This window comes from Ambystoma mexicanum, chromosome 11, assembly GCF_040938575.1.
Source record: "Ambystoma mexicanum isolate Mex_15411 chromosome 11, UKY_AmexF1_1, whole genome shotgun sequence".
NCBI lineage: Eukaryota > Metazoa > Chordata > Amphibia > Caudata > Ambystomatidae > Ambystoma > Ambystoma mexicanum.
Window position 1 is genome coordinate 1,432,579,305 of NC_090934.1, and position 12,005 is coordinate 1,432,591,309.

A 12,005-nucleotide genomic window follows, 5' to 3' on the forward strand; every position below is an offset into this window, starting at 1 on the left:
CCCCCCTCCCTCACAATTTCACATTGCTTGTTGTGCGTGGCATACTCACCAAGTTCTCTTGATGCGGGGCCGCTCGACTGCGTGCACCCCTCCAAGCGGCTCGCCACCTCCCCTCGTCTGGACCACGTCTGGACACTCGCCAACCGCGGGCGGGATACTTCTCAACCGGCTCCCGAAGGCCAATATCTGGATTGCGCTGTCCCGTCTTCTCGCAGTTCCGCGATGGTCCTGTAGTCCTCAAAACGGGGCAGAGGCAGAGGGGGCCGCGCCGCCGGGCCTCCTCGCAACGGGAGTACTCGGAAAAATAAAATAAAAGCAGACCTTAAACAGATCTCAGCAGTGCCTCCAACTTGTCGGGGGGAAATTCTCCCGGGGTCGGCTGGGCCGTCCGCAGACCTCCGGGCAGGGAGGCCCCAACTCCTCCCGTACATCCCAAAAAATGAGTATGAGACACACGCAAGAAGCAAGGTGATTCTGCTGTTTATTAAACAAAACGGCAGGGATGGGGTCAAGGATCGTACGCGTTCGTCCTGACACACTCTCCTTAATCGTGGGGCTCGCAGGCCCTTTTTACCTTAGTATGACGCGCTACTTGCGTCACCTGGGAAAGTTAGCAAAAACCTATCGTCACTCTGGATTGGCTCCTCGAGTGGTAGGGTTAGTATAGCATACGTATAGAGAGCGTTATTAGTGGTCGAGGGTTAGTCAGGTGGTATACTTGGGTTGCCCCTTCAATTTGATACATGAAAATTGTTACATGAAGACCCCTGAGGATTGGCTAATGTTAATGGCGTCAGTGATAAGAGCCCCATGTTCTGATTGGTCCACTCGTGAGCCCCCCAGTCTGGGACCATCGCTCGCGGTGCACCTGTCATTTGCAACAATGTATCACTATGGGTATGTGCAGACATTGTGAGGATTTATTCATATGCTGGAAGGCAGACTACTCCCACCGCCGCAGATGTCCATTGAGTCGCTTAATTGTATCTGCCTGTGTCTTGGAACGTGGGATCCAGGCGCCTCCCTCCTCCTGGGCCTGGCACCCTGTCAGGTTTGGCTTGGTCATGTGAGGTGAGACCGTGGTTGAGGCAGAATTCTGCACAATTAATATTGCATTTTCCACTGTGTGCCTGGCTTAATTTGCAGGTGTGACCTTGGCGTCGGCTTGCGGCATGCGAGTTTGCAACATTGTGCCCTTGACTGTCTGCTCTCGCCGGGCTCATTCTGCAGGGTCAGCAACTGTACTCTTGCTCACTCAATGTTCATGGAAGCTCTTGCTTGCGGCCTACTTGGGCCTAGTGCATAGGTGCAACCGTTTGATACACAGCGCTTTGGGTTATGGTATCATATTGCTTTATCCCCAGTATCAGGTCTTCGTTATATTTCTCATTGTAATGCATGGGTTTAGGAGAAGCGGGAGCAAGCATTTTAGATGAGTTCATTGTGCGTCTTGCGTTTCTGCATTTTGAAAAGCCTATGTGAAAAATAATAAAGATGCGCGTCAGTGGGTGTGTCCGTCACCTACGTCATAGCACTGAATATGTTCTTCGTGTGGATTGGTGTGGGAGTGTCCAGTGTGCATGTTTGCACGGGTGTGCTGACCGTTGGCTAGGTCGTCATGGCATCTCTAACGATGTGTTGATTTAGTGTTGGATGGTTCAGTCGAGTCCATCCATGCCGCAGGTGTCGGCATGGGCAGGGCAGGCTGGTGGGCAGGTGGGTGGGCACGCGGGTGGGCACATCCGTATGTTCCTGTACCAGGGTATTTGGTCGTCTGGTAGATGGGCAAACTCCTCTCGTGGCGGGTGCCTGGGCCGTGATCCTCTAGGCCAGGGGTGTGAGGGGATTGGTGGGAGCCTTTTGTTCCATTCTCCCACTTCAGACCCAAAGTTTTCCCTGGGGCCAATGGCGCTCCCAACTGTCCCATCATCCCCTGAATCCCCTCCATCAGGGCGCTGCATTCCTCTGTCCCCTTCTTACCAATGAAGAGGAAATCATCCAGGTAATGCAAGATTCCCCCCTCCTTCGTTTTTAGCCTTACTTCAAATTCCAAGAAGGTGCTGAACACCTCAAAATAAGCGCATTAAATAGCACAGCCCATTGGCAGACACCTGTCGTAATAGTAGTTGCTGCCCACCTTGAAACCCAACAAATGGTGACTGTCCTTGTGGATAGGCAACAACCGAAATGCTGACTCTATGTCTGCTTTCCCCAACAGAGCCCCTTCTCCAGCTGCTTTTACCATTTGCACCGCATCCTCTAGGGAAACGTACTGTACCCTGCACAATTCTTCTGGTATGCCACCATTCACTGACTGGCCTTTGGGAAAAATAAGATGGTGTATCAGACGGAACTGGCCCTCCTCCTCTGGTACCAACCCCAGTGGAGATACCACCAAGTTGTCCATGGGTGGAGCAGGGAATGGGCCTGCCACTCTTCCTAAGATCACTTCTTTTTCCACCTTCCACTGTACCACCTCTGGTCTCTCTAACACAGACCGTAGGTTGGCTGCCTCTTTCCCCCCCTGGCTACCTGCCCCAGGGATCTGAAAACCCCACCTGAACCCTTGCCACAACAACTTCGCGTCAGCCTTATTGTTACACATATTCAGAAAAGGAGTCATGGCAAGGAGGCTAACCGGAGTGGGTAAGTTCCCTTTAATCACAACCTTGTCATTTACCGTTTCCACCCCCACGCATTGCTTTTCCGGTACTTCAATCACTACTTGTTTTCTCTGTTGGTTTGCTACTGTCTTTCTGCCTGGCCTCGCCTGATGTGGCTCTGCGAGAACCGGCGCCGCCTCCCCTTTGGTGCTTGTACCTGCATGCTTTCCCATATGAACAGTACCCCTCTTCAAACCTCCAGCAGTTCTCTTGCTTCCCCTGGTGGGCTGCTGCCCGATACACCCAGGAGGAGGGCCGGCGAAAGGACCCCCTCCCCCGTTGTGTGTACTTCCCTCTGCCCCTCCCTGCCCTTCTCCCCTTGAGCTTTGTTTTCCGGCTCTCTTGCGGGTACCACTTTGTCTATGTATCCCCCGACATCCAATTTGTCCCATGACATTACTGGCCATATTTGCATTTTCAGCCTGAAACCCCAGTCATATTCCAACCACCCCTTGCCACCATATTTTTGGTACAAGTCATGCACATACTGCTCATAAGCTATCATTGCAAGCGCATCCTGAGGAAACCTTTCCAACATCACTGACATGTACATCCTATATGCTTTAAGCCAATAGTTAATGGAGTGCTCCACCTTGGTGCTCTCCCTGTCCCTCTTTTCCTTTTCCTTCTCGGACAGTTCCTTCAGCCCTCCTCCCACAGGCACAATCCCCAATAAATCAAAGATTTCCATAAATTCTTTCCTCCACAACCTCTCCTTGACCGCCCAAGGGATATGCCATACCAATGAATTCACTGTTACCCGCATTGGTGCAAACCCCGGCATTGGTCGACCATACTGAGTTGTCTGCCCCCAAACTCCCCATGGCCAAAAGCCGCTCGGGCCTGCTTCTGGAAGCTGCGCTGCGCTCAGACCCCCTGGCAATACCGCCCTAGGCCCAATCCACTCGGGCCCGCTTGCGCACTTGCTGGGACGACTGGTGCCGGTGGTTGCGCTATCCCAATGGTGTTAGGTGCCCCCGGCCCTTGACTCCACCACTCCAGTCCCCTTGGTACCCCCGCTGCGGTGGTCATCTGTGACTGCCCCCCCCCCCAGGTGGTCCCACGCTCGGCAGACCAACTGATAGAAATCCCCTTCTGAGGCAATTGGCTTATCCCTCCTACTTGAGACCATATCTGACCCCCGTTTCCACCCAGTGACCCCCCCAAACCCCTGGGCCGTCCCCTGCTGAGTCAATGTCCCCAAACTATTCACCATCCCATCCATCACACTGGCATTAGTAAATACATTTGGCACTTGCCCATTCTTTCCCCAGGCTTGCATGCATTCCATCACCATACCTTTTACCATCTCCAGGGATGTGGCTCCTTCCCCAGCTACATCCACCGTTCTGGTCGCAGGCATGCTGGGTGGGCTCACACGGTTCCCTGGAGCCTCAGCAGGTGCAGAAGCCGTTAAGGCCACATCCTCCTGTGCCCTCCCCTTCTGTCGTGGCCTCTTGGTGCTGTTGGCCTGTTCCTTGCTCGCTTTGGCCTTTGCCGTCAATGTCCCCTTTCCCTTTTTCACTTGCACTTCCTCTTCCTCGTCATCTCCTGCATTGTGAATCTCCACTTCCACCACCATTGCCTCACCGGCGCTGTCCTGGAACAAAAATGGTGAATTATCTAACACCTGGCTGTTTCCAAGCCGTTCCTGCCCTGGTTGGGCCACCATTGCCGTCATCCAATCTGGCCCATGAGTAGCAGCTGCTACCCTGGCCATCTCCAGAAAGGCTGCCAGGTCCATTGTTTGTGAAAACACTGCTGGGCCAAGTGCCTGCTCCTTTCCCCCTTCGGGACGCCTGCTGCTGTTCCCCGTAGTTTCCTGTGTTTATTTTGCCCCTTGGTGTCCTTCCGCCGTTCGCCTGCTTGCCCTAGCCATCTGCCGGCTCATTTACACACCGGCTCGGGCTGTGGCCGTCACAGCGTCAGGCACGATCAGTGCGGCGTGCCGGCGCCCGCCTGCCTGCTTTCTCCCTCCTTCCGCTATCTACCTTGTTTCCCGGTGTGCAGCGCTGCTGCAATGGGCCACGTCCTCGATCGCAGAAGCCCGCTTGGAGCATCTGCCTTCTTTTGTGCGGGACCACGTCAGCAGTGCGTGTGCCGGAACCTGCGGTCAGGGCTTTCCCCCCGCTCCGCCTGCTCACTCAGGCAGTCCGGGCCTCTGAACGGGGGCTTCCCCACCGTGCCTGCGTCTCCTTTCTGGGCTCTCCCGCTGCTCCACTTGCTCCCTCGGGCAGTCCGGGCCTTTGCACGGGGCTGCAGCTTCCCCACCATTCCAGCGCCTCCTTTCCTCGCCGGCGCTCTTCCGGTCTCGTGACGAGGTTCCCCGCTCTCGTTGCCGACACCAGACCTCGCAGTTCGCTTTGGCCCTCTTCTCCGTGTTGGTGTGCGCTCTGTCACGGTCGCCAGTCCTCCGTTCAGCGAGTTTCCTCCAGCAACTACGGAAACCTCTCGTCAAACGAAATCCTTCCTCTGCTACGGCGAGTCAGCAGGGTCCAACTGCAGGAGCGAGATGTTTCTGCAGTCGGACCCTGCTGCTTATAAGGCGCCTCGCCCTACCCACTTCCTTTGTTTAGCCCTTGGCGGGCTTTTGTGTTGTTTTGGCGCCTTGGCGCCTTTCCGCCCCCTGCCCTCCCCTTTCCCAGGGGGAGGGTAACGGGTTGTAGGAGGACATGACCCTGCAGCGGTCAAAATGCTGCCTCCTCCATTTTGCTTCTGGTCTTTCTCATCGTCAGCGACACCCTGTTTGTGTTGTTTGCAGGCAATGCCCAGTGACATTAAATTATGTGCCAAGAAGCACACACTTTGTTAAAGCAGTGAATCTGAGATCCTTTCACACAAACTTTCAGTTTGTTCTTATGCATTGCTTAGAATGTTTGAATATCTATATCAAGTAAGACTTTCTTTTTGGCTGATGAAACTAGCAGATATCATAGCTGTAAAATAAACTTAAGAAGCAAGACCACACGGAGCAACACAGGTTTGATCCCCGGGTCAGTGCTTTGAAACCTCGGGGTATTAAGCGCATTATAAATAACCAATTACAAAAGGGGAGTTTTATTATTGCCCGCTTTCATTGTCTAATACAAAATTTGGTAGGTAGATGGAGCTGTGGGTGAGTTTTCAGTAGAAAACCTTCCATCACAACTCCAATTACTTAATCATTTATATATTAGAATAGGCATTGCTAATAACAAAGCAACACCTTGAAGTAATTTCCCAGGCTTTCCAAATAAAGCCCAGCTCCATCAAAGGACACCAATGGTAACAGGTGAAGCCCACTCAGTGAACGGGTGTTCGTGGCTGGTGTGCAGAGAGCATGTTTGTCTCTCCTTTTGTTCTGCAGGGTGGGCCCTGAAGGAGACATTATGGGCACTGTGGGTGGTGGCGAGAGGAGGGAGCTCTGCTCTCCCCAGCAAAGGCTGCAGGAGCTTAGTCCTTTAAGTTGTGATCAAGTGAAATGAAACTTTTTTTTTTACCTCGCCACATAGTGGAGTACTGCTACTCGCTTTCAGGCGTTGAGAAGTGCAGGTACTGAAATGCTCAAAAATAAGAAGTGCAGGTACTGAGGGCCGGGTAGGAAAGGCCCATTTAAAGCACTGCCTATTAAAGCCTCGTACTGTGTCCAAGAGCAACATCAGATGCAAAAGAACAGATTAATGTGCTCATTAACAGAGATATAGACCGGACCCAGGCACTATGTGCAAGAACAGCCTTCTGTGCCCCATTACAGCCTCTAATGCCCAATATACCCAATCCGTGACAGAAACACAGGTTATAGGTCAAAATACGACTCGTAAACGAGGACACAGTTCCAAATGCTCAGGAACAGCCCTGCATGCCACAGAAAGACTACTATTCTTCTGAGTCGAAGCATGTTCACAGCTGTGCAAAGGCAATGCCTACACCAGCCTCTCATCAGGAGCATCCCACTTTACAGAGTTGTAGACTCTTCTTTCCAATGTTCCCATATGGAACCAAGCAGAATATCATCCTGGAGGAATTGCCAAGACAGAGTTCCAATCAAAGGATCATAGAAAAGTAGCAGCAGGAAGTCCAACCCCAAAAAGCACCTCCAAGGATAATCCAAATGTAACCAGATCCAATAGTAACAGCAGCCAAATACAAAAACACCAAACCCAAGGGAGATCCGTAGGTCCAGAAGTAGCCACAGGAGATTGGTCAAATCCAAGGATAAAAAACAGAGGCAGGTAAAAAAAAACAAAAAAAAAAACCAGGCAAACGGGGTCCAGATATCTAAGGAATCAAGCATCAGAATTCACCACTTACGCTTTTGAAAAGCCCCGTCCCGTGCCAATCGCCGTCATTTAAACTGAGGAGTATCGCAGGCCTTTGGGAGCTTGCGTCCTGATTCGTGCAACATACTGATGTCACCACGCTGCCGACTACTTGGCTGCGGTGCGGTCAGTGCACCCGCTATGTTGCGGACACCATGCCGTCACAGCAGCCGCGATGCCACAACTACATCAAGGCAGCTGTCCTAGACGCTAGAGCAACCATCACTCCAAGATGCGGCTCTTGACATTCATATAATCATTCTTAAACTGTTACACTGTTCTTTTCATCATTGTACGAAGCAGGATAAAGGCAACAGCCCAAGACTGAGTGATTTACGCGTGTGATTTTCAATGTACAAGGAATGCTATTATCAGAGCTTCAGAATTATGCTGGTGTCAAAAAATAAAATGCTGAATGTTTCTCCCACCAGAGAATCTCATGTAAACCTGCACTGTCCTAAATCTGTCCTTTTGGAAATGTCCTGTAGAAACTCATTTTCTTGAGGCTCATCCTAAACATTGTCAAACTACATGGACTGGGCAGGACACCCTGTAGACTCACTTTTAAAAGAACACCACTTAGCAAAGGTGCTCTTATGAATCTGGGTGGCAATCCAGCTCTAACCATGGCGGAAGATGAGACTCTGGAGTACCATGTCTTCCTGGAAAGTATTATCCCTGCACCAATGAGACTGTGTGGGGACGGTGACAGAGGCTGACCGGATCTTCCATCAAGCCCTGGACCCAACATTCTGGGATCCCACTGTGATGAATTGAGGGAACTCATCACTTCTCCCCAAAGGGGAGCCCTCCCCGATGTGATGTGAGGGCGGTGAGCCCACTCCCCAACACCCTCCCTATGGGTCGAGGTAAGTGAGACCTCACCCGGAGGGACTCATGTTCCTGTGAGCAACTCCCTGAAGCACTCCACGTAATGGCTTATATAGACTTGTATAATTCACCAGAGGGTTTTCAGTTTCATGACGATAAAATGAATCAATATCAGCAACAAGAAACTGAGGTTAACCCTTTAAATCAGACTCTCCAATGGACTGTGAAAAGGAGGCTGTTAAGGGATGAAACTCCAGAGAACCAGCAAGAGAGGGTGGAGAGCCAAGAAAGCCAAATTCTGAGCACACTGGCGGAAGCTCCCGGTACATAAGAGAACAGAAGAGGGCGAGCTGTCATAGAACGCAGAGCTAGCATAAGGTAGAGCAGCTTCGGCACAGAGCAAGAACCTCTTGGAGACTTGCATGTCAGAGTGAAGGAAATACAAGTATGGTGGAGGACAGTTTAGTTGTGGCATGACTAGGAAGCAGTTGTGGGGTGCAGTCCGCTGATACAATGCTGTCAACACCACAAGAGGGAGGAACTCACTCAAGATCTGAGGCAACACACCAGTGCTCTTTTTGAAGTGGAGAGAGAGGCACAGAAGAAAGAAACAGCAGAAAGTAAGCTCCAGAGCTACAAAGCAGACAAAAGAGAACCTGATGTCCACCAGGTAACAGCACCATTGCCCCTGAACGCAGGAGGTAATCGGGGAACAGGAATACCTGAAGGGCCAGAGGGACTCAATATCAAGCAAATGAAACTCGTCCCAGTATTGGTGTGAAAGGAATTAGAAATGAAGTAAGAAACCAGAACTGTGTTAATGAAATAGAAAAACACAAATCCTGCAAAGTGGGAGGGAAGAAAAGTTTGAAACTTCTTACATTGGAAAAAGGCAAAAGACAACCCATATCTCGAAGGTAAAAGGGAGAATATAAGAGGAAAAGGCACTTGGGGGATACAGTCTTCTGATGGCAGGAATATAAACCTCATACTTGAGACAGCACTCTGAAACGGTGAGTTATAATTTGACATTGAATATTCAAAGTATATGAGAGGAAAACAGTATACAAGTGGACCTGGAACCCTACAAGAGCAAGAGAAAGAACTTGAATAAAAAGAGAAAAAGGAAACTACTGGTCCCCTAAGGAAGCAACAGAATTTAACTAAAAAGATAATCAAAGATTGTTTGCATTTGGTGTACTAAGTGGAACAGAACCATCACAACAGAATCATTGTGAAGAGCACAGCAACCAGGAGAAGGGAGTCATTCTCCTGATCTTAGTTATATTAGTGGTATGGTCAAATAGGTTGGATTCGGACAGGCGATGGAATTGTTTGGCTCATTTACACTGAATGACGAGCACCTTAGTAAGTAAAAGAGATAGGGAACACCCCCATTGTCATAGGGAAAGATGGGGCTTATTTTACTTTAAATAAACCTCACACCTCACAGAATTCTTTTTTTTACTGCATCCTTCTTCTGACCAGACAAAAAACCGAGCTCTGCGAGGTCAGAAATAAATAGGGGGGGGAACACGCACAATGAAATACACCACACACACACACACACACAGAATGCATGCACACAAGCAAGAGTCCAGTTAACCACTGATAAATCAGTGATCTTCTGACTTGCAGTACCTCACAATGTATTCTGAATTTGTAACAATCTCATTACAAGTTGAATGCTGTGAGAACACCTCCCTCCAAAACCTCCTTTACAAATCATACCTCATATCGACAAGAACTTCTTAGACATTGCACGTTAAAGGTCATCTGAAAGACAAGCACAAGATGCAGTGTGTGACAATTACAGGGTATTCATCCTTTCTCCAGAGGGGGAATCTACCCCCTTTGAGGCTGTCCAAGGTAGATTATCTGCATATATGAGAACAGGAAAGACTGCTGCTCCTCTTTTGAAACCACCAAACAGTGACACTTCTTTACCTTCAGGTAATGCTGGATCTCACCTGAACACCACCTTCAAAGGACATCAACAGAACCCACTTACAGGTGATATTTTGGATTCACAGCATAGTGACATTTCCTCAAACACTTTGGCTTCAGGCAGTGCTGGATGCCCTGGTCAACGAAGAAGGGCACTGTTCCATTTATACCTGTGACGTGTATAAGAGGAGGATGGAATAAAGGGCAAGATAAAACTTCTACTGAAGGAGGAGAACTGCTACTCAAAGGCGAGACGCCAGAAGAATCAACATTAATCCTGTGGGAGCAAGGAGGGTGAGCCAGAGGGTTAGTATCTACCTGACTGCGAAGCCAAGGTCGGTGGAGAGGCAGAGAAGGAAACAACTGTCTCATCTGGTGGTGTGCTACAAAGAATCTGTGGTGGACCAGTAGTCCTGTAAGGGACGCTGATCCCTGACTGCCTGAGGAGGCCTCGGACCCGCATCACCTCACGTGTCGGACCATAGCTTGTGAGCCAGGTAACAACGGGGAGAGCCGGGGAGGTTACAGAATCCTGAGAAACAACAGAAACATTGACTGAAGTCTTTGAGAGACGACAGGTTTACAGGAGTCGGAGAAACCTCAACGTTCAAATACCCTATGAAATAGGGATAGAGTAACAAGAACATTGTGAGAAAATGATGGGAAGGTTATAGGGAACTGAGAAACCAGAGAATGGAAACATCCTCTAAAAAGGGGATCTGAGAAAAAGTACTAATATTGTAATAACGTCTGGGAAGCCATCTAGGTTATGGCAGCCTGAGAAACTCAAATGTACAACTATCATATGAAAGAAATATGAACTATTTGAATGGCGGCTAAGAAAACCACAGAAGGTAATTTGAACTCTGACCAAAAAAACAGGGTGGACAGCTGGCCTATGTAAAATAACTTGGGTGAAAGAAAAACAACCTGTCTGAGGATTACAAGGCGTATTTTTGATTCGATTAAATCCCGGAGGAGGGGACATTTTCACACCAGACAACCTTTTTCTTTGTGGAAAGAGGAGAGTGAACCCCATTACTTGATACCTGGATAGGGAAAGATTTCCTGTTGTGTTAGAGGAACTTTGAAGAACATTCTTTGTACAATCCTTAAAATCCCAGTATTGGACCTGGCAGAAGTCTCCCCTAGAGGCCGTGTTCTGGCCTCTATTCTCTAGTTAGGAGTTTTCTAAAGTGGTAGGGCCAGTTAGCTGGATAGGATTCAAAACCAAACAACTTTAATTTTGAACTCTAACATCCATCCTTCGCTTTTGTTTTGTTAGATAGGGAACTTACCTCATAGAAATTGTAAGGTGTGTTGATCCTTTTTATTTGAATACAACTCTTAAACATGACCCATAATCATCATACTCCTTATTCTGGTTCACCACAGGTGCCAGAGGTGAACCAAAGCAGAAGAATGGAATGTATAGGAGTAGCCAAAAGCCTCTACCTGAAGTCCTGCCCTAAATTGCCTATATGTTGGGAATCGGAAATTGTGACAAGCAAGACACCTGTAATGATGCCAATAACACGAGCAGCCTTTGAAGCAAAGTATCCATTGAGAAAACCTTTATTTATGTATCCACGAAGAGCTGACAGTTTCTTGGGGAAGATCCCTGAAGAGCGATAGAAGATGGACGAAAGAGCGACTGGTGACATCACATGATGTAAATTGACACACCGAAAAGAAGATAACAGAAGAGAAAGTAAAGAAAACATAGAATTTGGAGACAAAGTAAGAATCGAGTAAACGTTCACATGCAAAATGATGATTACATGTGTGAAGAGCACGGAAGAAAATGCAAACCATTTTATAACTGGAAACGAAAGTAGACTAAGTAATCATAAAGACTGGCTATACGTAGGGAATAGAAAGCGGCGATGCGTCAAGGTATATATATGCATAATAAATCTGGATGTTCCACATCGTGTTCTAGGAAACTGAGACCACGTGAGCAGCGAAACCAAAAGTGTGGCACAGTTAATACAAGTAGCTGACGAGCAAGAAAGAATTCAAGAGGGCTTGGTTGGCCCAGTGTCAAAAGGCCAGTGCAGCCGAGAACTGGTTGTCGAGCTTCAAGAGACAGGCTGAACCCCTGCCAAGGTACAGATGTTGGACTAATTGGGTGGGGAGGCATGGTCAAGCCCAACCCACCAACACCTGGTGTACCACCTTGTATGCTGCTAGCAAGTGGAATATTCCAGAAGGGTACAAGCATGCCAAATGATTTATGGGCGTTGTTGATAAATGCACTCAGAAG

General features: G+C 49.0%; 1 protein-coding gene across 5 annotated transcripts in view; it reads right to left on the reverse strand.

The window, feature by feature from the left end:
• Window positions 1-12,005, reverse strand: part of MCTP2 (multiple C2 and transmembrane domain containing 2) — a 1,028,969-nt gene that overhangs the window by 548,045 nt on the left and 468,919 nt on the right. The gene's annotated exons all lie outside the window — the stretch shown is intronic.